Here is a 6,242-nt window from a genome sequence, read left to right on the forward strand (position 1 = left end):
GACAAGCATCTCTTTCCTTAGGCCTCTAGGTCAATATTTAGCCCAAGGGTATGGGAAGGTTGCTTATGCAGATATATCCAATTTTTCTAGGGAATGGTAAAGTTAGGATGTCACAAACACTGGGAAATACGATTGTGTTTTTCACCTTTAAAAATTGTCCCAATTTGATTTGGGAACCTCGATGGAGGCCATGTTTATTTATTCTAGTCACCTTTGATGTGTATTAGGCTTTCCCGACTTTACAAGTTTCATCAAATAATAGGTATTGTTATTGTTGACTCTTGTGTGCCAAATAGGTGTAGTCAACTAACTTACTGAAGTGAACATTGCCTATGTCCCTGTTCCACTGTTTATTCACCTTATGTAATCCATTTGATGTTTCTGATGGGGATTAGCTTTTGCAAACGGTCCTTCACATCATGTCCAGAGCACACTCAGAGTATAAAATTGTTCTCTTTCTGGCTTTGTGATTGCCCTTCACATATGATCTTCCCCTGTGTGACTCATTAGGGCCACAGAAGTCAACCAGTAAACTCTTCTCCAAAAAATTGATATTGGTTAAAATAGAAAGGTAGAAGAAATCAAGAATTCATCTTTGACAACTGAAGTCAGCTAATGCAAGTCAGTCTTAGGTGAGCACTGAAAGCATGACCCATGGGTCTGCCACCATTCCGGACGTGATTTATAGATCTTCATGGCAGTGAAATCTGCTAGGGGAGTCATGAGACCATCCAAACCAGAGGACCAATGAAGACAAATCTTCAAAAGGAATCAATGCCTTTATTCCTCTACTGTCTCAAATTACTAAAACACAAAAACAAAATCAGCAGCAGGGTCTCCGTCAAGGAAAACAGTAGGAAGTGGTATCAAATATTCCTACCTACTCAGGAGTATCTGGAGCATTTTTCCTTCTTTCTTCCTCATCAGAAATCCCTGGGTTTTGTTTCATCAAATTTCATATCTCCGGTTCTCCTGTGGCTCATCTATAAACTCGACTTATATTCATTCTTTGGAGGCATTTGTTTTCTCACGGATGTATCACCAACTTTCTCGTATGTGATGAACCTCTGGCGGAGAAATGAAAGAACATTTCTTATCTAAGAAAGAGTATTTCTTATCCTAACATTTGATATGAAATGTACAGACACGGAACATTGTGAGGACCTTTATATCAGGAGAACGCAATGCCTGTCAGCTGTGTAACCTTGGGCGCATCACTTCCCTGCTCTGAGCCTCAGTCCGTCCAGTGTCAAATGAAGGAGGCATGTGGTCTGCATTCGTCTCTGGACACTGAAACAATGTTCTGCAATAATGTATGGGAAGCAGTTTGTAACTATACAGCCCTGTGCACATGCAAGGAATCTGTGCTGACGTTGTGAGCACCCCTTTAACAGCTCTCCAGCCATCCCCCAAAGGACCTTAAACAAGTGTAGGTGGTGGCAGTGGTCTTGGGTTCCTCATTAGAATGAAGGATCACACCTTAGGGAATCTCAGAGAACTGCAAACAAAAGCAATAGACAAGAGTAACTGCAATGAAGAGGCCAATTGTTCTGAAGGTGTTTTCTGAAAGCAGAGAGAAAATTGCAGTTTAATGCCACTGCAAGAACAGATTGCCTGGAGTGCCTGCTTGCCCTTCCCAGCTCTTGCTCCGATCTAAGAGAGGATATTTTGGAAGGTGGCTGTGCTTCCCATGAAGTTTCAGGCTGAGGAAAGGGGATAAGGGGGTCAGAGCTAAATAAATCTTAATTTTCAAGATTCCACACCACCCTGACAATTTTATGACTTGAGACCTGAAGTGTTTTACTGTATTTTGCGAGACACAAGACACATGAAACAATTATGGGGTTTTGTCTTTTTCACGTATGTAGATGTCGATATTAGATTATCTAAGGGCATTGGCATGCAGTTTATTGGTTTGGGTCACGGTGTGTGTGTGTAATATCCCACACTCTTCGCTCCACTCCCTCTCCACAGTCCTCCACAGTCCTACTTCCTCTTTGAAAAACACCATATTTTGAAATGTGAGGTCAAGGATTTTGGGATTGATCAAAGAAGATACAAGACAATGAGAGGTAGTAACACACACACACACTTTATCAGGTGGTGCTTGGACAGGGGTTGCGTGAGAGCAAAAATACTTTCCAATAAGAGACATTCAGACCTGCAGCATGAGGCCACCAAGCAGAATTGGAATATGGCAAGGGATCTCCTGGGGGAGAAGGAGAAATCAGAGAGGGGGCTTTCTCAGCAACCAAGTGGAGAGAATCTGGATCAGAGAGCCCAGAAGGACATCTGTGGTTTGTAGTCTTTTAGAGCTTTAGGATTTCTCTTATCTATGGTTAGCAAATGTTGTGTGCAGTTTCACAGGGTATGCAAAGTAATCAGGCTATAGGGGACTAAAAACATGCTTATTTGAACTGTATTAAAAATCAATTACATGTGAAAATTTGAGTTTGGCTCCAGAAGCTTTGGGCCCATCTCTAGTTTGCCATGAAAAAGTAAACAACATGGGGTCCATTCCAGGACAATATGCAAGGGCCATTACTGACCCACACATATGTCACTAAAGACAATAGAGAGAAGGTGGGGAATACAATGGGAATCATAAGCATTACTTCTCCAAGACAGCAAACTTAATTTCCCTGTGTTTGTGCCCCTGCCTTTAAGCCATCTACCCACTGTCTGGCTTGGGAGCATTTGCTTCATTCAGCAGACAGAATTTTCTTCTATGCCTAATGCACTTCATGCCTAGAAGTCAGAAAACAGCCTTGCCATCCCCCAGAAGCCCACTCTTTCCTTGGTATTCATATTTGGGGTTGGGTAGCCAGGTCCCTAAAGCAACACTGGAGTTTTCAGCCTGTGTTCATAGCAGCAGCCCACTGCAGTTATGACTGTGGATCTGAGCTATGATAGGAGAGCACCAAGGCATCACCATCAGGAGATCAGCCACCAGAGGGACAGATTTTCTACAATATTTTGTTTCTGCACAAGGCACTATTCAATGAGGCAATCGAATGTGTGGCATACCCACATGCTCAAGGATGGCCAGGATGTTCTGAGAGGTCTTTGTGACATCATGACTCTGAGAGATCCACCCTGCTGGGCCCGACCAGCACAGTACTCAGGGTTCATGGTCTTTAGTGTTGGAGGATGGACTTTGGCTTGGGAATGGCCCTGAGTTCCTACTGCCTTCTCTGCATCCCCAAGGCAGTGTTGGTTTCTTTTTTCTTAAAGAGACTTCACTTGGCCACACTTGCATAGTCCCAGCGCAAATTTAAATTTGCCTACTATTTTGAGTGAGGAAGTGTTTCTCCCCTGGTCTGACTTGTTTATTACCTTTTTGTGTGGGTATGCTTTATCGTCTCAACTAAGTTGTAAGTATATTGACATTGGACTCTTGATTTATTCAGCTTTCCTTAACCACAGTGCCTGACAACTGAGCACTATAAAGGAACTCCAAAGATACATGCTGGCTGACTGAGTGTATTAGTCATGGTTCTCCAGATAAACAGCACATTTAGGTTGTACATATATCAATCTCTGTCTCCCTATCTGGTGGCTGTACCCCTGACAGCGACACCTTGGTATTCTCTTACGGCAGTTCAGATCCTTGGTCATAATTATAGATAGATACATCGATAGGTAGACTGATAGATATGAAGAGATGTTTTTGTAACGGAATCGGTTCAAGTGATTTTGAAGGCTGACAGGTCCCAAGATCTGCACTTGGCAAGCTGGAGACCCAGGAGAGCTTATGGTAAAGTTTCAGTCAGAATATCAGAGAAAACCGAGGTCCTAGCTCCAAAGCAGTGAGGCAGAAGGAGTCCCTTCTTCCTTGTGGGGAGGTTGGCCCTTTGGTTCTATTCAGGATTTCAACTAACTGGATGAGTCTCACCCACATTAATAGAACACATCCTGGATAAATAGGACATGTAAGAATAAACTTTCCTCTCTTTCTGTCAGATAAGACAATTGTCTTAAGGTGAGAAAAAAATCCATATCCATAGGTATTTAAAAGCAGGGTTACTTGGAATTTGGCATTTCATGGACTAATATAAATAAAAGCAAATCCAGTCCTGATGTGAAGTGATGGGTTTCTCATTTCACCACTTTAGGCCATTTAAATGAACATTACTTATATTAATACTACTAGTAGTAATAGAATCAGGAATAATAGCTAAACCCTATGAAGAGAGGTGATGATGAACCATGTTCGATGTAGGATTTTCTAGGACTTTATGTGAATTATCTGATTCAATCTTCATAAAAACCCTATTCAGGCTGGGTGGTTCGTTAACTTGGTTAGAGTATGGTGTTATAACACCGAGGTCAAGGGTTCAGATGCACATACCATGCTAGCCACACTATGCGAAACAAACAAACAACTGCTATAAAGACCCTATTCAATAGGCATTATTAATATCCTCATTTTATAAACAAGGAAACTGAGAAAGAAAAATGTTAATAATTTGGATTAAGAACCATTAAAATAGACTCCCTCACATCTTTCTTTCATAAAAGACGACTTTGAAAACAAATAATCAAGCACATAAAAGAGGCCAGATTTCAGAACTTGGAATCGCTAGGTAATAGCACAGATGCTGAAGTCAGACTGCTCTGAGTTTGACTCTTGGGCAGATTACTTAACACTCCCCGTGCCTCAGTTCGCTCAAGAGTAATGTGAAAAGGCTAATGTTTACCTCATAGAGCTATTGTGAGTAGATGACTTTACACGTAGTGATGACTTAACCCAGTGACTGGCACATAAAAGTGGGGCTCCATACCTAACAGCTGAGAAACGTGTCAGGAGTATTCCTCCCGGCACAGCCCTACGAGGTCATCTCCTGCTGTATTGAAACCGAGTGTGGAAACCACAGGCTGGTTCTGTTACTGAGGTCAGACACTTTCTGTGACTGTCTATACCCCTCCTTCCCTCACAGTGTCCCACTTGCCCTACCTTGACCGAACTGAAACAGCCAGGAATATTTGGGCTTTACTTCCCGTTGTTGGAAATTGATGTTGCCCTGGCAGCACTCATGGATATCATCCCAGAGAACCCTGGGGAACAGCTGCTTAAAGACTCCTTCTGAGTTTCCCCAGTTGCCACTGCTATTGCTCCAAACAAGGATTTGTTCACTCATTCCGCGAGCAGGGTTTCTTAGGGGTGGGGAGTCCACAAACAGGACCTGAGGGGTTCTCCCCCATTATAACCCAGACCCCAGAAGAATTCACCAGGCCCAGGCTCTTCCCACCCATTCTGCTTGTCTGTCCTCTTTATTAGGAAGATAAGGAGAGAAAAAGAACTAGCAGAGGCGCAGAGAGAGGGATGCCCAAGACTGATTTGTTCCCTCATGTATGTGAGGATAAAATTCCAACAACTTCCCTCTTCTGCTGGAGCACAGGTCTCCATAAGGAAATTCTAAAGTGGGTCCATTCATGGATAAAGACCCAGCCTCATCTGCTCGGTGTTAGAGGCTACAGATATTTGGTTCCAAGTCAATTCTTCAAGAGCCAGTACTGTATACCAAAAGCCATGTCATCGAATGACCCAGGTGAGAAGGAGGCCATTCTCCTTTATGGCTTTTGGCTCCATTAGCTTTATGGGTAATTCATCAAAGCCTACCAAAATCACCAGTTTACCAAAAACTTTGTTGTTGTCTTGTGTTTAAACACAGAGTTTACTGCAATTTTCTTTGGGCAAATTGGCACGGCCAAAGGGCTGGGGAGAGACAGTTCTACAAGGTTCCGTGTCTCCAGACACAATCCCTCACCCGCTTCATAGCTATCTAACAAACAAAAACAAGCTTAAAATGATAAAACGCAATGTTCACACGGCTGTGAGGAAATACATATACTGCAAGTGGCATTAATAATAACAATAGCCAATATTTATTGTATCCACCTTCCTCTTAACATTCTGTGCACAGGAGCTACTGTTTCCTCCTTTGCATGAATCAGACAACTCTGACTCAGAAAGAGGCATAAGAAATCCACCATCGTATGGCTAGTATGGGCAGATAGGACCTAATACAGCTTTGCTGAAGTTAAAAACTCTATATTTTTAAACTTTAATTTGTATTGATTATATGTACTCATGCGGCACGGAGCTGTCAGCCCCTGTGCCCAAGATGTGATGATCAAATCAGCATATCAGCATACTCACCACCACAAATTGCAATTATTCCCCCACCCAACCTCTTCCTAACCGCCAGCCCCATCACTCACCACTGCAACCCAAGGTC

This window comes from Cynocephalus volans, chromosome X (assembly GCF_027409185.1).
Source record: "Cynocephalus volans isolate mCynVol1 chromosome X, mCynVol1.pri, whole genome shotgun sequence".
NCBI classification, from domain to species: Eukaryota; Metazoa; Chordata; class Mammalia; order Dermoptera; family Cynocephalidae; genus Cynocephalus; species Cynocephalus volans.